Source organism: Photinus pyralis, unplaced genomic scaffold (genome assembly GCF_008802855.1).
Source record: "Photinus pyralis isolate 1611_PpyrPB1 unplaced genomic scaffold, Ppyr1.3 Ppyr1.4_LG3b, whole genome shotgun sequence".
Taxonomy (NCBI): Eukaryota; Metazoa; Arthropoda; class Insecta; order Coleoptera; family Lampyridae; genus Photinus; species Photinus pyralis.
The window spans coordinates 16012179-16036158 of record NW_022170510.1 but is presented as its reverse complement, the minus strand read 5'-3'; the positions used below and the strand labels follow the sequence as shown (position 1 = coordinate 16036158).

General features: G+C 33.2%; 1 long non-coding RNA gene across 3 annotated transcripts in view; it reads left to right on the top strand.

Annotated features, from left to right (window-relative positions):
• Positions 1-23980, top strand: part of LOC116166656 — an 82966-nt gene that overhangs the window by 13071 nt on the left and 45915 nt on the right. Inside the window, exons 3-4 of one of the 3 annotated variants that reach the window (XR_004144373.1) lie at positions 14997-15112; positions 15168-15391. The exons of 1 other annotated variant lie outside the window; for it this stretch is intronic. This is a non-coding gene — a long non-coding RNA (uncharacterized LOC116166656). The remainder of the gene's footprint in view (positions 1-14996; positions 15113-15167; positions 15392-23980) is intronic. One more of the 3 variants, XR_004144372.1, reaches the window with a different exon arrangement.

The following is a 23980-nucleotide window of genomic DNA, read 5'->3' as shown; positions in this document are numbered from 1 at the left end:
GATAAACAAAAATGTTTAAATTTGTTAATCGACTACTTAATCGTACCACTACACTAACTAGTGCAGTGTGTAATAATCAATGGTGGTGCCTATATATGCACATTTTAGGTTGTAAACCGCCAGTAACTTTAATCGACACGTAAAAATCCTTCAAAGGATAAAGTGCGAAATGGGCACTTGGTATAATTGTGTGCAATAAATTCTTTTTAAATCAGTACTTACATCATGAAAATTATACGCATTGGGTCAGTGTCTAAGTTTTTTCTTTGTGGTGTACAAATTGCTACTTGTTATTATATAAGTAGGTACATAACATAAAATTGAGTTTATAAGTTAACGCTTTCTACTCAAGTGGTCAATAAAAATATTTTACAAAATGGAAAATGAATTTTATATGTTCTGCGATTAATAATTAATATATGTGCATTATTGAATAAATACCTATATAATGTGCATTAAAATTATAGACGTTTTAAATCTATCCCGTGAGACTGAGAATGCCAATTCTATATGCAGATCTTGTCAGAAAAACCTTTGGTTAATATGCCAAGCCTCAAAACAACATTTAAATACCTTTGCTTTGCATAGGTTGCATCTGACATTTAGCATCTAACAACGTTTACGAATTTGTTGGTATAGTGATCTGTGGTAAATGTGAAAATTCTTGAGGTATCTTATCTTCCGTTCAAATTAATTGGTCTGGGTTGACCCCAATGAGAAAATTAAATAATGCAGTGTTTATAAAAATAATTATGGTAACTATATTCATCTGTCCCTTATAGCCATAGGGATTTTTAAAGAAGCACATATTTAAACAGCAAATAAGAATTTTAACAGTATGAAAACTTTTCGATCATTGGTTCTCTCTATTCTATAGGTGCACATTTTTTCATAGTGTCACACTAAATTTTTTGATTCTCATAAAATAGTAGAATGTGGGAAAAATTTGCCTTGATGGTTATAGGTTTTTGCGTTTTGATTAAACGTTTTTCGAAAACTCCAACCGGTGCTAAAAATTCCGATAGGTACAACAGAAATAAAACTGGACCAGGTATTGACTCCTGCCGATTTGGGTTTGCTTTATGTATTATGTATAGGTATACCATGAATAGAAACCATTTGCTTTCAATCAACTTAAGCATTTAAACTTAGAGAATTAATAACTTGATCGGAACCACTTTCATATACTATGTTTTTTTGATAATAATTACAGTTCGAGGGTTTGGTCTGGATTTCAAATTTTTACCTCCTATTCGTTAGGTACTTTTACATTTAAAAACACCTAGATATCAAGTTTGGTTGAAATTCCATTCTCTTCATGTCTCATGTTTTTTTAAGAAAATTCAAAAAAGTCAGAGAGACAGTTCACTGCTTTATTTTCATGTATAGTATTAAACTTTCCGTTTAGTCGCAACTTTTCTATTTGCCTGAAATATCATTAGAAAATCTTGTGTTGAATAATTATGTAAGCATGTTCTTAGGATTTCCGAAATTACACATTTCTTGAGTATAGTATTTAATTTATTCTCTTTGTATGACTCAATTATAGAAGCGTGAATCTCTTAGTGCAATGCGATTACTCACCTGTCTAGGATTATATGCAAAACATTTCTTCCATTCACATCTGCTTTGCACTAGGAAATTGGATTGTACAGTCAAGTTTATTCTACGTTTAAAAAATTGTTAATACACATCTTGTATAATAAAATTATTTTTAAAACGTGTTTAATTGTGTGAAAAGTTTGCAACAAGCCCTTTGAATTTTCTTTTGAAATTGGTTTCTAGTCTATAACTTTTGATTGAGAAGTCTAATCGAAAAAGTACGAATTGTTTTGGATTCTACGCACCAAAATTAATAAGAAAAAGTGTTTTCCCGAGAAATGTTGGTGTAGTCGATTTTTGGAAAAAAGGAAGGTTATGCCTGCCTTTTTTTGAGCCCCGAAGAAAATATTGTCTCAGATCGACACGGAAAAAAAATTTTCTTAGGTATAGAATGTGGCCTGTAGGTTCCATAATTATATGGGTTAGCTTGAAATATGAAATCTGATTTTATAATCGATGTACCGTGTTGTATATACCTATACATTTTTGGATTTTAAAGGTAATCATTACTTGATATCTGTTTCTGGAGAGTTTTAAATACCTACCTAATTATTTCTGCATAGTAGCTTTGTACTTTCTTTATTCTGGAATCAAATATAATTTTTTTGTTTAACATTGACATCGCTGTAGGTAGGTATAGCTGATTTCTCAGGTGTTTATTGTCATCAATTTTATTTCGTGGAACACCAGATTGAAACGCGCACTTATACAATACAAGTATGTACTTTTTTGCTGAGAATAGAAACAAATAATTTCTCCGAAACGAAACGTTATATTGAAAATCTCTCAACGGTGTTTTGTAGAGCCCAAGTAATGGCAATGAGGAAGGCTTTTTTTCTATCTGTTCAAATACCATTAGATAATAATAAAACCGAAATCGGTTTCACTGATGGCTATCTTCCGAAGTACACGGAACTTTCTTTATAGCATGATAATTACCTACTATTTAATTGCAGAACTTGTCTCTAACTTGACTATCATCCCATGTGCTATGATTTCCGAGATCACCATAATCACCATCCTTATTTTGGACATAGTGGTATGTTATTCGAGTTTGCATACCTATGCATATCAAAGATCCAGTTTTTAAAAACTTCTGAAACATACCGCATTATGGTACAAATTGCATAACAATTAGATTACGAGACATTGATTTTTTTTATGGCAATACAGTTCGGTAGATATGGTTAATTTTTTGAATTGTTGACTTAACTACAGAGAGGAATGGTGTAAACTCTCCACTTTGGCAAGATGGAATATAAGAGGTTTTTTTCGCTACTAGCGTCTGATGACATGATTATTAACCTTTTTCCACTTGTAAAGTAGGCTTTCTCGGCATTTGTTCAAAGTGGTTAATAATGTGACATTATTAACTAGTAGATAGTCAATAATGAGAACTGTCACTTTTAGAAAACACAACCAAAATTTCGCTCAATAAACGCTTACACAAGTTCTCTAAAATGAATGATTGCCACCATCCGCCATTTCCAGAGAAATTACATACCTAAAATTATCACATTTTGAAAAAAATCGAACGAAATTTCTCTTTGAAAACATCTCAATGACAGAACAAAATACGCCATACGGCCTGTTTGACTTGTACTTCCACGTACTTGATTGACATGTTAAATTAATAAACAAAAAATTCTGTCCAACCGTTCACTTTCTTATCAATATAATATGTTAATTTAGAGGACTTCAAGTGCTAGTAGTGAAAAAAATAGTATATATACCTACCACGGTAGAGAAGTCTATTATTGCCTTCGCACCTTACACCCCTCGGCGCAAGAGCCTCGAGATGTAATCTTGGTGCTCAGGCAATAATACTGGACTTCTCTACCTTGATATATAATGTACTATTAATGAGAGTAAATTTTGACTTTTTGATTATATAAATTGTAAACTGCTTCACTTTTCAAAGTTTCTGAGTCCTTAGAGGCATTTCAGACATAGGTAATTTGACCAACAGGCATTTTTACTAATTGGTAATTGGTACACGAATATGGGTGGATGGACCTCGAAATCTGAACAGGAAGTTCCGAATTCAAGATGGCGGCCAATTTCCGAAATTGCTGATTTTCTCACTCACGCGACCGATTTTTTCGGTCTAAAAACGGAACACAGGTAATGTTATTCCTGACGTACCTACGTCATGATAACAATAGTTAACTATTGTTTAAACAATAATTTAATAATTATTCTAGCGTGAAGAATCGGAAAATTGAGAATTACGAAATTCCCCTCGCCAAAAGGAGGATTTCCAACTTGCTTGTTATTTTTTAAATGAAAATGATTCAACTACACTGCGGTGTTTCGGCAGTTTCTTATTTTGCTAGGTATTAATCACCGACACTCAGGAGATGTTATTATATAGAGAAAAGTGAATACAATTTACAAATTTATTAACGCCTTCGGAATTGATCCTAACGTTGTGAAAATGGGAATGTAGGCATTTTCAACTCTTTTCCCCAGGACAGCAAGGATAGACATGCTAGCCTGGGCAACATTTTTGAGCATAACATTAAAGAATTAGATTACTTTCAGTTGACTTAAAGGTAGGGGCAACCGGAACCGAAAAGAACCGGAATCGATTGTGACTCTGACTTCGTTATTTAATAAATTATTATAACCGAATTCCTGGAAATCCGATATGTATAGTATAGTTTGTCTTTTGCTTTGAAGAAAGGAGTATTAGAAAAAGACAGTGAGTATTCAAAAATGCGTCGAGAGCTCAAACTAAAAAGGAATTGCAATTAAAATAAAAAAAATATGTTTATACCATTATAGGTACCAACAATGTAAGGTAATAATAACGTACATTCATATGTTTTTATTTTTATTGCCAGAACCCTTGAAAACCAAAAAAAACAAGATCGAAACCGAACACAGTTGTCGTAATAAAATCAAAAGCGGAACCGACACGCCTAAAAAATACTTCTACCTTATAAGTATAGTGCAGAACCGGGACCTAGATTTTATATGGGTTCCAACCCCCACCTGAAAGTAATCCACCCGAAAATTTTGGTGGTATGAGGGGCGAGAATGGCATTAGGTGTGGTTCTGTCTATTCCTTATTTAAAAGCACCGAATTTACAAGTTTTGTCGCCATTACACTTTTCACGCCAATCATTTTTGTATAGGTACTAACACTTTCTTTAAGTATTCAATTCAACAATAGATACGGCGCAACGTTCCGAAATCCTAAAAATAATTTGTATTTTTATTAAATTTTCATTCCATAGAGTTTATTTATTTGCAAGGGACCAAAGTATTCATGGTAAATATGGATAAAAAAGAATAAATCATTGTAGTGTTTAAATTCTATTTTTTCGAAATATTTAGGTTGTATTTTCCGAAGTGCAGTTCTTATGTTGGTGTCGCAGAAATGTTACAATAATTACCCATGTAACTTCCTAATACAGTTTTCAACGTGAAAAAACTTACAAAAATATTTCGTATATTTTCGATTTTTGAAATTTTGGTGTCACTATCGAGAGCACTATAGGTAAACACCGAGGTAAACACTAAACTACTAGATATCCTCCGAGCAACTGGGTTCCGCAGCCCTATATTAAAGAACTCAAGTATAGTGATTGTTAATACCTACCTATATACCTAACATGTTTGTTAAACTCGCTGCAGTAGGTACCTATACTGTATATCAAATCTGTAACGTGTCATTTACCTATAATTATAATTATAACACACGTACAATAATTCTAAGTTACCTAACTGATAACGGTAATCGTGATTTAGGTATATTTTTAGGTCGCTGTTTTTTTGCAAAACCGCTGGTTATGCAATGAATATATTTTTTTAATCAAGCATTTAAGTTTTGGTTATAATTAACCTATTAGATATAGCATAAGATGCGCAATCACAAATTGTTTTGATAAGTGATAACTTAGAACGGAGTTTCATTGTGCTCCTTCTAAAAAACAGTAGTAGAAAAACGTTTATTTTCTTATGTTAGCAAAGAAACTAAGAATCTCTGTTATAAGACTTCGTCATACGTCTGCCAGTTTACCTTAGTTACTTTATAGTTTCCCACATTAAACCAATAAACAAACTAAAGCGTAGCCGTCGCCTATAAGTCGAAAATATCCGCTTATTGACATAAAAACCAGCCAGATTTGGAGCTTGTTAAAAACATTAGATAGGTACAGGTTTTTGCTTTTCCTGAAGCGAATTACGACGATGTTCGCATAAACTTTTCCTCTAAAATTATAATACATGCGTCAATCCGAATAACGCCAATGTTATTTAAAAACGACGATTTATTTAGGAAGTCGAATTTAATCTTGAATTGTTATTAAACGGTAACACGCACGTTTGAGTTACGAATTTGAGTACAATCCAGTGGTTTAGTCCATACCAGCTGTACCAGTCAGTCTACAGCCACAATTGGCGATATTGATCCAAGGTATTTGAAAGCTTTTGAACACTTACTGCCATCTGTAGCCACGTTATTGTAAAGATTCCGTTTGAATTCACATAACGTGTTTTTTTCTTGTATTACATGCTTCAGGAATTCGGTCGTTATTTTTCATATTTATAGATAACTTATTTTATATGCAAATGAGGCATTATTATTCTTTACTAATATCCATATAAGTTAGATAAATTTATACATATGCTTGAGTTATAATGATAGTAAGTAGTCAAATGATGAGGCATCTTTGTATAAACCGTGAAATTTTAAAGTAGATAGATGTTTTTATTAAAGAGTTAAAACTTAGTTGAGTTATTAAAAGTTCTTTAAAAGTATTTTTTCCTAAATTAGGTTGCCTGCAAGTTGAATGAAAGCCGTTTCGTCCCTTTCCATTTCTTATTGGCACTGGGCCGCAAAAACGAGAATAAAGGGTGGGTGGGATTTACTGCAACCATACTTTGCCATGGGGTTATGAATGAGAATCTACAAAAAATATCGGAAACGTTTTCACATTGGTTAGTATTATCAAGCAACAGGTAGAGAATTTCGGTGTTATGTATAGTTCCTCAATTTACCCACTGCTGGCGCTAATATACAAATTTTTATCTTTGTTTCTAAGTGTATAGCGACGGAAAACGTGCCTTTACTCCTAACTTAGAAAAATGAAGTAGTTGATTGGACTTTCGTTACAATGAACTATAGTCATATATTTTCAATTAAGAAAATATTAATGGGGATAGAAATAAATTGAAAATATGTGTAATTTATTACCATATTATCGTAAATTAAGTGTGATTTATTTTAGTGACAAGCCCAAGTTAATAATCATGGTTCATTCGTTCGAATTATAAATAACGTGTTATCGATATTTTTAATTTGGATAACTGTGTTATTTACGGAAACCTCTGTTTTAGATTCAAACATGCTTGCTCCCTGCGTAATCACAAGATGTAATCATTTGGATAATAATAAACATTTCGTCTGTGTATAAATTTGTATCAACCACGTTGCTTGTAAGAAAAGCAGCAACATCAAACACACATCTTCTAAGCAGGCGTTTGTTTTTTAAGTCTGATATAATGTAATCTTCAGCTTAAAAGTTTATCTATAAATCAGGATTATATTTAGATTACATCTAAGGGAAATCTAATTTTGTGGGATTTATGAAAATATTCGATCAATTTAGTGGGTATCAGAACATGGCGTCATATTTTTGCAACGATCTTTGAAAACAAAATGAGTTGAAATTTTATTTGACCATAATCTTAGACTGTGACCAAACTTCTTTTAACACGAACTTTTATAACCATTCTAAGGGGCTATATAAGTAAAGGGTGGCACAGCTGTGAATTTCAACTAAAAGAATGCTTCTTAAAAACAAAAACAAGAGCAGACGAAGTTTAGATTGGAAGGAGTAATCTTTCTAGCTAGTATACCTCGAACACGAATACTTTTGATGAAATGACTGCACGATTTTCTGATTTTATAAAGATATTTTGACAAAATGTAAGTGAACGGTAGCGATCATTTTAAGGTTTTCATTTTATCCTCGCCTTTCTGATGAAACTTTCAAATGTAAAGTGTTCAAAGTTTTCAGGTTTATTTTCGTTGCGATTTATAAATGTGAGGCCAAATACCTATATGGATGACAGTTAATTGGTCTAGCAAGCTTGTAATTAAGAACCATTAAATTGTGCAGATCAATTCTCGGATTACATACCAATTCAAATTTTTCGGAGAACACCTAAACTTATACAGATGCGGACAAATAATTGGTATATGCCGACTTCGGAACGCGCTATAAGTACCTAATCGATTTACTAAAGAAACCCTTTGCATTCGCGACATTAACCACAAGCTAAGAATACCAATGTTGTCATTATAAACTGCCAGAAAATCCTTAAATTATCGTAACCCTCGAGTTTTGCAGTTACCACATTAACAGCAAACAGACCTACGGATCTTGGACTAATTAATCTAATTAAACTAATTAAGTTTTATTTACACGTCTCTCTAATTTTCTTCATTCCTTGAAATTAGAGCTTTTATTTCTTTTATTGCCTTTTCATTTTTCTTGTGTTAGAAATTTGGATAACAAAAAACTATATGCAAGTCAACGTTGGCTCTATCTGACCACTTGAGATATTGTGTCAAGCGTCAAAGTCATTTATCTCTTTTTGTTTTAGTTATTGCTTTCATTACAAAACAACCTCCTTCATACTTTACACGATGTCTGGTTATTGTTAGATTATCTTATAATTTAAATCACTTTACGATGAACCAATCATGGTAATTACCTGATACGAAACTTACCTATAAGTCGCCTCAGTCTAATGCATTCCTAAGTAGGTATCAAACACTTTAATTTTAATTGGTACATATACCTATAATTTCAAGAATTGAATTTGCAATTAACTAGATTCGTTCTGTTACGGATCCTTAAAATGGCAATACGTTTTTAATTACACTTTCAAATTGATAGTATTTTATTAAACTGATAAAGCTCTTTGTTTATCGACTGTAAGTGCACAGTTTTATGTTACCGACATAATTTCTTTACTTGTTTGTATTAAACTCTGCTGATATATAGGTTCTGATATCGAAATTGTTCCAAGAATGTATTCTTTAACGCTTTTCATACGTAAAGAAAGGATATACGAAATTTAAATTCAAATTGAAAAAGAACTTTATTCACAATTTATATTCACTCGCTCGAAAATAATATGTACGATGCCACGACTTTATATCTGCGATGGGGATGTGATTTTATAAAAAAATGTGTAAGAGGCAATTAAATTTGTTTGTAAAAGAAAGGTATTGATATTCCTTCCTTGATTACTTTGTCATTTAGATAGACCTATACCTACCGTGAATAATAATTATAAAAGTTCGTTGGGAGTATATGAAGGTACTCCGCATGCAATTTCAACGATGTGCAATTCGCATGCAGCGTTCCAAGCATTCAGACATTCAAAACTACCCACTCATTTTAAACTTCGGTTTACTAAAATTATACTTCGACGCTCCAACTGTAATAATCTTGTAATAATTTCTCGAATTTATTTGCAAACGGTATAACGAAAACTGTGGTGGTCCTTACTTCAGATAATCACAACTTGTTGTCGCCTATTGAATGATAATTAGCAGATAATGCAAATACTAATGACCAAGGGCATTTGCACTATCATTTCAATTATAGGTTTCGTGACAGCACCAGGGCATTATACTCAATTAGTTTATTTGAGAGCTGGGTCCAAATGCTGTTTCACATTCGGTTCTTTGAAGGCAATAAAAAAAATTTTATGTTCCATGTTTTCGTTTCTAACGGTTATACATATGTATTAAACTTATGGGTATAAGCGCAACCAACGTGTCGATAATGAGACCGGCAAGTTTTTATGGATTGGATTTTAGAGTTTTTTGTCGTCACGAATCAGTAAGAAAAAAGACTAACTCATTCGACAGTAATTTCGTAACAAACATAATAAACACGGCGGAATACTAAACAAAAAAATATGGATATGATTTTATTTTGGAGCGTATTTTGCAGTTGATTACATTTCCAACGAACTGGGGAAATTGAATTCTGTCACGTTGCATGTCGGGTGTTGATGTTATACCTAAGCGATGTTTGCAGACGAAATACGAACCTGAGTAAATATTTTCTATTGTACTTTGATTAAAGTGGAAAAGAAAATTGCTTATATTTTAACTAAAATGAAACGCAACAAGGTTTGATCCGCGCTGTATACATGGCGAGTATTTGCGGTGTAATTGACGGGCCTCGCCAATATTTTTAACTATTCTATAAATATCGATGATGACGTACCCCCCAAAAATTAAATAATAACGTGACACCGTGTAATAACTTAGATCAACTGACTTTTCCGCAAATATTTCCGTCCCAACAGGGTAGTTGCGTGTCTCAAACCGCAACCCTTGTCTCGTAACTCGCGGCTAGACTTCGACACACGGGGCCCGCTATGATAACCCTCGGCTATCTGTTGGCTCATGGGACCTTATCTTCCGTCACGTGACTTGTTTACAATGTCATTACCTAGTACGTTTACAAAAAGTTTTTGTTTTCTAAATAAAGATCCTTTCAAGTTTCATTTCGCTGGATGCACAATTTTCCCTACCTTCTGTGACAATGCGCCATCAGCGTCGATCTCTTTCCTCTCGTGTAAGGGCAATTGGCTACTGTACCTACTTTAAAAGATCGCGCATTTGTGTCACTCTTGTCGAAAGATTTTAATTAGCACTTTGACGCTAATGTGCACACAGCACATTCGCTTTAATTAAAGAAAAATAATTAACTTACTGGTATAGAAGAAACTGAAATGTTGCAAAAGTAAAATTAAAGGTAGGTACAATGTGTTTCACATAATCAAAAGTTTATTTTTTGAAGTTTGCTCACATTCTCATATCACTTTTACTCACTACTTATCTATATACACCAGTGGTTCTCAAAGTGGGTGCCACAAGCACTTCATAAGGGTGCCGCGAAATTTTTAAATATTTACTTAATAAGCTTAAAATTACATAAATTAAAAAAGGAATTAAAATAATTATAAAAAATGAATATTCGTTTTTTATTATAATTCTGTTTTTTAGTTTCTATTTTATTTATTTCTATGGTTCATAATTCATTAATCAATCATATGCTGGTATTGCATTACATCAGATTTCCTCAATCTTATAACTTATATTTGGGGTGCATATAGGGTGATATGGGGAATCGAAAACGTCCTATTTTGGTTTTGATCCGTAACTATCTGCAAGGTTGTTGAGGGTGTCACAATTTTAAGAGTCATAACGGCTTGAAAACATTTTTTATTATTTTTTTCGCATACACTGGCCAAAATGGCCTAAAAAACAAAAAGTTCATTACAATTTTTTTGTGAGTTCCTCTGTTTTTGAGAAGTTTTGAATTGAAAAGTTAAACTATTTATTTTATTTTTCTAAATTTCATTTTTCTCTAAAAGTAAGCATCAGAGTGCAAAATGTCAATCACAAAAATGATGTGTCTTGATGAGGTCTACAAAAAAGGCTTCTGCACTCTTTGCGTCGAGTTCAAAATAAAGGCGCTAGAAAGCATTTTCTAAATGTTATACTATGGCTAAAGATAATTGCAATGACTATTAAAAGTAGTCGGAAAGTCAAGTAAGGAGTTTACCTGACAACTAGTTTTAATGCTTTTGATGTGTTTAGAAATTTTGTTTGTAAAGACTTCTCATCCGTCATCTCTTTACTAACTGGAAAAAAGCAAAAAAATAATAATACTAGAGGTGCCGCGAATTTTGTTAAATAATTTTAGTGTGCTGCCAGAGAAAAAAGTTTGAGAAACACTGATACCTATACACCATTAACTATTTACTAAAACAAGGTTGGCCACAATCACATAAATTGAATGAAGTTTGTTTAATCAAATAAGTACAATGTAAATTGTAATTATTAGGTACCTATTGCATACAGTTTTCCAACTTAAAATATGGTGAGTGGGAGGGAACCCCAGAACCCTCTTAAAATTTCAAATGATCACTCCCCATGTGTGATATCGTAGGAAAACTGTTTCAAAATGTTTTTCGACAGTAGGTACCCATTTGTATGCCGTTATTGTGAAAAATACCAGAAGATCGAATTTAACAGTCTACATATATCGAATCACTCCTAAAATACTTATAATCGTCATTTTTCACGTAAGTACGTTGAATCATGTTCTTCAAAGAGGCAACAGAGTAGTGCCATTTACTTAAAAATCCTCAAAAAACTTGCGGTGAATGTATGGCAATTGGCCATTACAATCGGAACGTCACAAACGAATTTGGGCAAATCACGACTGCAATTTTAATATCTATTCATAGTACTGTTTATTGCAGTTTTTAGAGGAAGTCATGTTGGAAGGCGCTATTATGGCCAATTTCTCCGTGCGTCTGTCGACCTGTCCGTCGACAGCAGAGGTTTCAACTACTCCTAGATTTTCTCTGTGATCTGGCACCCGAGCCAAGAAAAACCTTGACGATTAATTTGCGCACGCGCAAGTTACACAATGTCGGTTTTCTTATTTGTACATTGTACAATATATCGAGATAATTTTTTAAATTTTAACCACAGTTCTATAGTAAAGGCAAACATATTACATATTTTAATTTACAGGTGTGGGCATGCGTAGACTGCGCAATGTTAAGTTTCATATTTATAGGAATACGAGCAGTCCCAGTGAACTTTGTATCGCCTTTGAAAAAATCGTGCTCTTTCCCGTATTCTATTGCTGGTTTTCCCTGTTCCTGTAGAAACTTTGAGAAGTTCTTTCGGAGTCCACCTTCACAGAAACCTACGTTCTAAATTTCAAGTCTTTTTTCGACTGAGAAACGTGAATTCCCGTTCCCGTGGGAATTTCGGTGTTTCAGTAACTCAGAAACTTTCACGAGAATACGTCCAACCATTCCCCAATGTTTCATCACAATCGAATGAACGATTTAAACAGGCATAAGGGACAGACAAACATTCATTTTTATGTATATATAAGTAGATAATAGCAAACCTGATAAACGTTGTATCACCTATCCCGGTGAACATCCTAATAATATACAGTGTGTTCATTTTCAATGTATCCACCCTTAACTTGATCTGATTTGATTATTCCTTTGAGTGGAAACACGCAAATTTAGATATCGAGGGGGAAGTTCAAAAATGGTACCTAAAGAATTTTAGGTTTCATTCCTTCGCCCCCCAGCCACCCCACTTCGAAATTTAAAATGGCACCCCCTACTCTGTGACGCATCATTTGAAAGGACATAAAATTCTCTACTCACCCCTGATAAGAAAAGGAAATCGATTGATTGGTTCTTAAGACAGACTCCTAATCACCGATGAAAAACAGCCAAAATTATATGAATATTCTGAGACATCGGAAATTGGCGCTTCTTTGGTTTTGTTAAATAGGATCATACTATTTTTTTTTTTTTTCTAAATGCGTCATTTTATTCAATTTAATGCATTTAATATTTGCGTAGATACAGATACTTACGCGTCATAGTTTTTGATATGTCATTTGTCCTCTAACAATGTGGAGATGAAAGGATGCATTCAAAAATTCATATTTCTTAAACCGTTCAAGATGTGCTCTGGCTTTATAATCAAATTCTTAAAATCGAAGGAATGTTTTGAGTGACCGCTAAGTTTTCAGGGCTGCTGCGATTTTTCCAAATTTGCAATCAAAAAATGTCAAAAACTGCAACTACTATTTCTGATGCCACAAAATGAATGTATAGCTTTGAATTTTAGAACCACATTTATTAACATTCTGTAGGTATGTCTATATCCGGTAGTTTTTGAGTTATTGCCATTTATCGAATGAAATAATTATTCTTTTTTTGGTCCTAAAATTCAAATCTACATTTATTTCTGGCATCGGATATAATAGCTGCAATTTGAAAAACCGATTGTTGTCATTTTTTATTGCTAATTTTGAAAAATCGCAGCAGCCCTGGAAACTTTGTCAAGAATTTCAGCGGTGATTCCAAACATTCCTTTAAACTTTAAGGATTCGATTATAAAAAAGTGCACTCACTTATCCTGAAGGGTTTGAGAGATATGAATTGTTGAATAATTGCGTTGAATTCAGAGTAAAATGATGCATTTAGAAAATTGTTGACTGCATAATTTGGCTGGAGTTATAGACATTTCAAACGGGAATGGACGCAACATTCATGCGAATTTTGTGGGCATAATATACAGTGTGTCCACTTAAGTTCGCACTTAAGTCAGCGGATCTCACTCGTTCGTGGTAAACACTAAATTTTTTTATTACTATGCTGCAATTGCTTGTATATAAATGGCTAGTCAACACAGATATAGAAATCAACAGAAACAGAGAAGCTAGCTATTTGATTATGATCAGCGAAATGTCGCATTTGACGTACGTATACAAAATAGTATATTAAGATACAAGTGTATAATCACGTCTTTAAAGCACGCGCAACGAGTTTAAGGGCACGACGCAAAGCGGAGTGCCTTTAACGTTGCAAGTGCTTTAAAGACCAATTATACACGTGTATCTTATAGTATTTTTTATTATACCTGCAGTATAATTTAAAAATAGGAAATACAATGAAATCATATTGACGTTATACTCGAATACATGTCTAATTAAGTGGGCTGGGTGTTCGAAATTTCACGATTGCCATGGAAATGTCACTTGACGTTTGCTTATAAAATCATCGTCTGTAAATAAAACGATTTCCGTTGAAAAAGATAATACGTCGTCCATTAAATCGCTTGCTGTAAAATCTAAACAAACGTTGGTAGGTGTAAAATCCAAATCCAGTAAAGCCTATTATAAAGAATATGAAAAGTTGTTTCCATGGATGAATATAGGAAGTTACTTACGAATAAAGTCTTAAATGCATCGATAATGCTGCCATATATGAAGGAAATGTCAAAGGTATTTAAATCTTGTATCTTTTGGTGCATACATTCAGAAGTTCAAACAATGCTACGATTAAAAAGTGAAACAGATTTGGAAGCATACCCTAAATTACGCGCGTTTGTGAAAGCTTCAAGCAAAGGATAGGTACAAGCCAAAGAAATGTTCTGCATTTACAGAAAGCGACCTAAGAGGATTTTTTATTTCAGTCCCAGATGACAGTTTCAAAAGTCATACTTGAAGTATCGTTACTTAGCAACTTTAAAGCAGGTGTTTTTTAAAGGCCTTTTTTCGCACGCATTTGAGTATTTAAAACGGAGATTGTGATTCAGGTATAATAAAAAATAGATTATTTGATATGATTTCGCGGGGGTACTTGTAGAGACCATACTATGCTGGGTCCAGTAAACGGCGGAAAAAGTAAAGGAGAATATGTAAACAATTTAAACACAGGGTAGTTTTTTAATGCGTAATTGTAAGTGAAAAATACATAAGATTCGTTTAAAAACAATCATAAATATTGCCTTTAAACAGTGGCATTGGATGGTGCAAAGTAAACAGCATCACCTCAATTAACCGGATCCAGAATTGAAGATGATAAAGCAAACATTCATATTATTAAGCAATGCGGTTAAAAGACCAAAAAAAAAGTGCGTATACAAGTCATGGAATTGAAATTGGACTGCATTTTGTTTATCATTACAGAACTTGGACAAGCATCAGCCTTACATTGGAAAGGGGTACCAAGTTTGCGATTTTTGTGAATCAGACAAAGAAACTTTAAGAGGTATACCAGAGAGAAAATGTAGGTACTGAAGCGGACTACCCTAGAGACTACGCGTTGAGTGGGAGCACAGCTTCCAGCTTGGAATAATCCTTGTGCTGCGTTTCCATCTTCGGTGCCGGTTTAACAAATCCATCAATGGATTGTAAGTAGCAAAAGCTTATTTACTACCAACCGGATTGGTCGTGTTTCTACGGAATAGCTAAAACCCACAACAGGTTATAGTGCAGAGAGTTATCACGTAAGACTCAACTTTAGAGATTTAAAAAGTTTTTTTCAAATTGGTGAGAAAATATACAAGATAAATTAGAGGGTTGTTTTTATATGCGATAAATACCTACAATAAAAATGTCAGCGAACTTCCCACTTGTATGTGTTAGTCTGTTACGAATTTCTAGCACTTATCCAAGAAACCAGAGAAGGCTAGAATTTAATAAGGCTAATCATTACGTTGCCGTTTAAAATTGTATGGTAAAAAATCTTCCCTTCGATCAAGTTGAAAGTGTCCAAACATTTTTTGAAAACTATTCCTAAAATCATCCGAAATTAATAAAGATGATGCGAGATGACTTTTCCTCTTGATTGGATAAGTAACTGACATCCATGATCCAACCTTTGCCTAGCTTAGCAGATACCATCATACGACCTTGAATTCTGGTTCAGGCAGGAATTTTGGTAAGTGTATAGTGGGTTGGGAATAGAGGAAGTGAATTCAACTGGGGAAGTTATTGGTGAAAGCTGGTTGCTATTTAAATAATGAGTTTGGTAAGTCAATTTTAGATAATCTTTAAGTGCTCTTTTCAACTAAACCGGCTTTTATAGCTATAATTTTCATGTATATATCCTTCTTCTGCCAGTTGAGTATAAAAGCTGTACGATTAGTGTTTTCTTACAAGTTCCGAATAATACTACCATCGATTTTCTACGAAATAGAATTGAAGTCAAGTTTTAGCAGATTTTTGCAATTATTCAAGTTCAAAAACATTAGGTATAGGATATGGGATCATTTGCACCAATTAAGAAAAACAAATTGGTTTCTGAAGTATTCGCCACCATGCAAAAATTAATTTATCACAATGAATATTCATGGTCGTATACAGAAGGTATAATAAAGTAATATAAATAAATTAAAATAACGAAATAATTATGTCGCTTTAATACACACATTATTTTATTAAAATATTAAAATTTTCAACCGATTTTAATGAAGCCTTTTAAATCCACGACAAACTTACGTAACATGCACTTAATTAAAAACACGTCTATTAATATCTACAGCAACTTTATTATGTTGTCGTGACTTACCCCCAATAGTACCATTTTTCTTATTTAAAACAGTAAGCATTAATCACATCCTAACCTTGGTTTCGTAAACGCCAACAAACAGGAACTGACCCTGACGCGGTTTTTCGCCTTTAACAATTTCTTAGTTGAATCTTACCTTACGTTTTAACCCCATACTTTCCATTGTCTATTTTATTGCACCTGAAAAATTTCACTTTCTACCTAAATGTTGCGTCCTTCTTTATTATTTCCATCAGTAAGTGTGTTAATTTATGTAAAAACCCTACCCTTGTTAAATTTTATGGGCCTAAATAGAGTGTACCTATATACAGAATAATACCAGGGTCCACTGACCGCTGCCTTTCCTCCTTTTTTTGTCGCACGAGATTCAGTATCTAACGAACGACATAGTATGAATAAACCTAATACGCGCGTACAAGTGTCGGTGTTATAAAAAATGCTTTTGGTAATAAAAAAAAAGGTAATAAAGTACAAGCATATTTGCACATCTTTCTTATTTGTTTCAATGCCGACAGACGACCTTCATTGCATAAACAACAGTTATAAAGGATGCGTGTCATTGTCTCGCTATAAATTTGTTTTATGTTTATGACATTTCGTCGCTCGTGGTCTTCTTTCGGCGCGGCGGAAGGCGGAATGCATATTCAAACTGTATTTTAAGTTTTATTGTTGTATGTCGTATGTAACACGCTGTACTGACTACTGACACATGTCACAGTCGGCATAAGCTCTAAAGCAATCAAATTTCAATAATTCTCTTCTGAGCATAGGTATTACCATTGAATAATAAATCTGATTCAATGGTATTACTTAACTAATTCTTGTATCCTTAGTATTTGTGTATTCATTTTAGCTCTGATTCTTACCGTTTGGAACCCTTCTTCCAAATCTGATAAAATTTGGAACGTAACGTTAAGTAAATTAGATGAGAGCAGCTACAATTATATTTGACGTTGTATTGTTCGTTTTATAGGAGTTACAAATTGTAGGGTCAGATCTTTTCATTGAATTTATACTGAAGCTCGGAATTATACACTTTGAATTTAGAGTAATCCCCAGTACGTGACCTAGAGCAAAAATTGGGAATTCTGTACCTATGGTTTGCATTTGCAATAGAAGAACTGCATTAATTTATTCTGTTGAACTTCGGGAATTATTGACTATTGTTGTGTACGTTGAAAGTACATTAATGCTGTTTTGCCTATGAATTTGATTTTTTTTTGCCCATCTTGCAATCGTCAAAAAGTGTTAATGATACTGCGATAGATATAAGTTTAACTTTATCTGCATACAGGAAAGAAAATAAATTGATTTAAATGCCTTAGGTACCTACATTATATTACTTTTTAGTTTGCAAACCAACGGGCATTTTTAAGACTGCTGGTTTCCGTACGTTATAACCCCAGCTATTTGAATCTAAAGAGCAGTATTAGGATCTTGTACGGGGATGATCCAGTTGTGATCTCTCGGTAAATTACAAACTAGCATCGAAGGGTAGTATTTCGGATCAGAATGCACTCATTTTAATACCTAGGTTAGGTACTCTTGGCACTCGCTCGTGCGGGCTCACTTGGGTTAGTTGGATTATTTTTGGAGTGGATTTCAGATGGTCTTAATTTTGAGATGGATTTTTGGAAGAAAATAGTCAAAATAGTGCAATTATTTTACATTTGTCTTCAATATTAATGGTCTGGTGAAGACCTTTATCGTGTAAACTTCACATCCCAATACAATTTGGATAATATATATTTACAGAAACAATGCGATACATCATAATACAAAACAATACGTAAAAACCACACAGTGTGGTCCTTCGAAAACTTACAATGCTAAATTTTTTTGATTACACAGGAAAAAAAATAAAGAATACCGTTTCTTCGAAAACCAGGGGGAATCCAAATGACATTTTTAAACCACCTCCTTAAGCACGACGCATACTGACGTAAGAATCTTAAACTAAATGCTTCATTTGTTATACCTCTCTGAAAAGCTTATTAAACATGATTTTAGATTTTTACTGACAATAAATTAAAGCAAGTCTATTTTATCACTTTTTTTAAATGTCTGGTTCTTTGTTTATTTTTAAAAATAGCTTATAGCGTGGAATAAACAATTGAAATTATTGAAAAATACGCAATTAGAATTCTTTTACAACAACCAGATTTATCATTTAATAGATATCTCTATTCGTGAACATTATAGGCGTTGTACGTTTTCCAAGACTTACCTTAACATTTGAGGTTAATTCACTTTACTTTTTTATGACCAGTGAAGAGCAAGTTTAATTAGCTTTCTAGAGAGGTATCACAAGTGGAGCATTTTAATATTGCATTGTTAAGTGAATATGGATTGTGAAAACCAGTTATTATTGTGCCATTAAAAAAATGTACCTCCTTCACAATGCAGCAGTACGGCATTGGCCGCAAATTTAAGGTACATAAATTGGTAGGAAACTTTATATTTTTGGACACCATAAAAAGTTGTTTAAAAAATCTTGTTTTGTTCTAGTGTTTCAGACAAAATCTTCACCCTGTATGATGCAATGATACAATACCATAAGATGAAATAAGATGTAATGTCATATAATGCGACGCAATACAACCCAACCAAATCAACACAGTACAATGCAATGCAGTGCAACAGAATGCAATGCGATACATTACAAAAGAACGAAATAGAAACCATAGAATACAATACGATATGTAATGATATTATACGATATGATGAGATACGGTACGGCACCGTACGATACGAAACCATACGATACCGCACGATACCATACAAGACCACACGATACCATACAATGCCACACGATGCCACACCAATTCCACACGCTACCGCACGGTACCACACGATACCATACGATACCGTACAATATACTATACGAAACCCTACGGTACCATGCGATTCCATGCGATACCATACCATACGACATTACGCAATTACTATAAAATATGTCTGCACTTTTAGAGCAGTCCAGTAAATATTTACTCTATACAACTTCGCGCACTGCTATAGATTTACAAAGATTAATGATGAATTAACAAAACACAATGCAACGCATTATTCTAGTGTAAAACTAAAACTAAGGTACTAATTGTAACATTTTAATTGTAAGCAAATGTTAACTACATAAATTTATTTACAATGTTCTATTTGGTTGACAATAACGTCTAAAAACCACCTAATGAACAAGGTGTGACAAAAAAATTGGACTGTTATAATGCTCTCAGAAACCGCAAAATTCGCGACTCTTCTTTAATTTTATTGTTAAGGAACTACAACGAACAGATAGGTGAAACTTGCGGGTTTACCTAGATTTTTGGCTTTTTTCTAATTCTGTAAAAAACATTTCCCAAAGTTTTGCCCGAACCATTTTATTCTTTCAGATTATTTCAAAAAAATGTGCGTGTTGGTCCCCTCTACCACACATAATATACCTAAATATGTGTTTTACATTTTACATCACATTACATTACATTAATAATAATAGCTAATAATACTAAACATATTAGCATTAATAGTTAAAGTAATAATAAGAGGAATCTTGAGACACAACGAAAACTAAGCATTATAGATATAGCAATCACATAACATAGATAACTTATTACTACATCATGTGTTTTCACATGTTTACTCCAGGTATTTGATTAGCATACTGCGAAGGGATAAAATGACTTTAAGTAAGTGTTATATTTAGAATAATGCAGCAGTTACCATTATTACCAAATAAGGAAGTGTATAGAAGCCGTATAAAACGAAAGTATTAAGATTCCAGTGCTTCGGTTCCTTTATAGTTATATTACTTCTTTATTATCGGTATATGCTAATAAAAAGAATTGTGTGAGCATCCAACATACCTATCTTTACAAATATTTTCGACTAATACCTAAAGTGCATTTAATTAACTTGTGAAGTCATTTAGAGTGTCACCACAAACTTTTAATTTTTTTACTATTCTTGCGTGGTGGGCGCTACTAAACCCTAAATTTATACCAATGACTTAATTTTCCAAGAAAATCTACATTTATTCCATGATATGAAATTACGTGCATAAAATGACAGGATAATGTAATGTGTGTTTGAAAGAAGTTTTCGAAATACCCCGGATGCATCATTGGATACTTATCATAGATTATGCGCACGCAACACATCAATACTGCAACTGCATCCAAAAGACAAAAATGCAATTTTCTTATTGCAGCTGTCTCGTGCAGTATATAGGTACCTACATTTTGGTTCTTATTAATTAAAATTAAAAAGAATCAAGTAAAGATGTGAATCGGAAGTTCTCCTTTATGTTCAAACGCTGTGATTATACTCACTCTTTTATCATTATTCTTATACCGTCCCTTCAAAGATAAATTTTATCAAACTTCAAATTATCTAGAATTTATGCGGAGGCAACCAACTTTCGTTGCAGAGTAGAAAATTGGAAGGCTGTATCATAAAAGATTTTTCATGTTTTTTTACTGCTACTATATATATTTATTCGTAATCGAATGAAATACTTTATATACATACTAAAAACCGTTGATAATATGGAACGAAAGTTTTTAATTGCTGACGTTTTATCCATTTTTGTACAAACACCTACCGCGGTTTGATTAATAACATTTCACAGCATTGACCGAAGTATAGAAACAAATTACGTCAGTGAAACTAATCTGACTTATCTAAATAAAGAACAAAGTTTAAATGTTCCGTACTTAAATAAAGTTTTATAGTTACAGAAAGTGAGTTTAAAAGAAACGTACAACGTACGTAGATATAAAAGTGCCCTTTAGATTAAAAAGTTTTTCCATCTTGAACTAATTCCACCACGTTGATATGATCGCTTCTCATTCGCTTTAATATGGCGAAGCTTTACGGAACGGGCAACCAAACACATTCTATGCATTTGCCAGTAATTACCTTTAATCAGCAGCATATGGTGATTCTAATAGCAATTCCACTCATTCCAATACAATTGGTATTGTATCTATTACTGTTATACGTAATTACTGGCATGTGTTTGTTTTAGTTTCGAGTTGAATGTATTCAGCCAAAATTTCGGCAAATCAACGGAGGCGCGGCAATTATATTTTTATGAATTTAGAACTTGGTTCGTTCCATTTTATAGATATACAGAAAGATATTAAATACCCTTCTCAACAGTTTGGTTTAACCCCTGCATTTGCAAAGTTCTTTGCGAAATAAAGTAATTTGGTTTCAAGCCACGTCTTCACTTCATAACGACCACCTGCAAGCTGTAATTAACATGCTTTAATAAGACGACTTTTACTTCATTAGCATAGTCTGGCCCCTATTTCAACATTTTGGGGGATCTCGATCAATTAACTACAAATTATTGCCATACGTACTTCCTCACTTTTTAAATTAGGTGAGATAAGTATTCACACAGTGCGGTTTCGAACAATTCAGAAGCAATCCTGTGACATTAACACGATACCCTTTTTACTCGCAGTTTACATGCAAATTACTACCTACGTTAAATCATGTACTCAGATGGGTAAACTAATTCTTATACTTTCCTACCCTCTTACCATTCGGTATTTCTATAGCCTAAAACTTGCCCTGTACATTGTCTGTTATGAACACTTAGAGAGGATTTGGTTTTTATGAAATATACCTACCCACAGCTTTAATGCGGAAATGTAACAGCGCGCCCAGAATTAGGTTTTTCTTATTCTCTCTCTACAGCATAAAACAATAATTCGTTTCTCAATAGAATACTTTAATGTCTTACGATGTATGTGATTTCCTTGACATCGATGGCGAAAAGCTTTCAGCATATTTCAAGGGGGTTAAAAATAGCAGGAGACGTCCTTAGTACGCACACTTACCCACCTATGTGATGAAGCGATATTTCATATTTTCCAAATTCATATAAATATCATTTAGTCAGATATGAATCTAACACAGATACATCAATTTTAGTTAGACTGAGATAAAGTTCGTGCTATCATGGAATTAAGCAATTTCCATCGTATTTGCGTTGGCGATATACGCTTCTTTTCGTTTTGCAATCTGAAGGTCAGGTCGGCGGGCTCGCCAGTTCAAAAGAATGGACTGTTATCAGAGTAGGTGAATTTACTACACTATGTAGTCATTTACGGAACCAATGTACGAGTAGTAAATCCCAAATCTACCACCCTTCATTGCTATGAAGCTAACCTAGGACTCAAAAACCTAAAGTTGAAGCGATTAGTAGAGGATGGTCGTAACCAATATAAAATAGAAACCTAGTTAAGAATCTCATTCCACATTTTTTGTCCTTTTATATACCTATATATTTTTTTTTAAATTTAAGTAAGTGTAATCAAATGCAGACGGCCTACTATGTACTAATGTTCACTAGTTTTATGTATTTTAATTTTTTATATTTGTATTTGTATTAAAGGGTGGTTCGGAATTCTGACCCGAAGAGGGGTGTCAATTTGTATTTGTATCTTGCAAAAGGGTTTAAGATTTTCTCAGGTTTTTTTTTATACTTGATACTTTGATAATTTGTGGTGTAAATTCTTCTTGTAATTTCTTTGTCTTATTATGTTGCTAAAGTACTTTTGAAACTTACCTTTTGTACTTTTACTTCCAGCTAGCTCAGGTAAAAAACGTTTAAAAGAGGAAAGAATTTAGTTCATTTCTATTTCACTGATATCTCATTAATTGCCAAAAATTTGGAACCAAAATTTGGAAAGATACTGATTTAGAAATTCATACTCCAGTATGTTTTGGAGAGTATATGTACCTAATTCGCATTCAGGTGTATAATTGACCAAACTCTTTACTTTCCCTTGTAGAATAGCAATACATATTTCCAAAAAGTTAATTACAAATTTAAGTACATTTATTATTATTAAATCTTGAAATAATAAAAACAAAATTCTGACAACTGACGTAGCTGACCTGTGAAAATCAAAACGTTGGTTTATTCAATTGTCCATTTACCAATGAGAGGTCTTCTTTACTAGGTAACTTATTTCGGCATTGACGAAGAATTTCGACACTAAATGTCTTCTCGTTCGCTCACTTTCGTAATTCACTTAGCCCTTAACTATCGCACCAACTTTCTTTTAAAATAACAAATTCTAGCTCTAATTGCTTCATATCAGTTCAATAATTGCACATGAATGCGAATGCAGTTAACACCTCTTTCCTCGCACATTACATATACTTAGTCTTGAATAGATGGCTAAAGTTTTTATATTTTGCTTTAGATTCCATAATCATTTCATTAATATTACTGGTAAAAACTGAAATACTTTTGTCAGACATGTATCCTTACAAAAAAACGCGTGTTTGATATAAATAAAGGAAATACTACCGACTGACAAATTTTGGGAAAAATACTGAATCTTACTGGAGACGTTAGGTTGAGATGGACATATGGTATAGGGATAGTTGGTCATATAGTTTTTACACAATG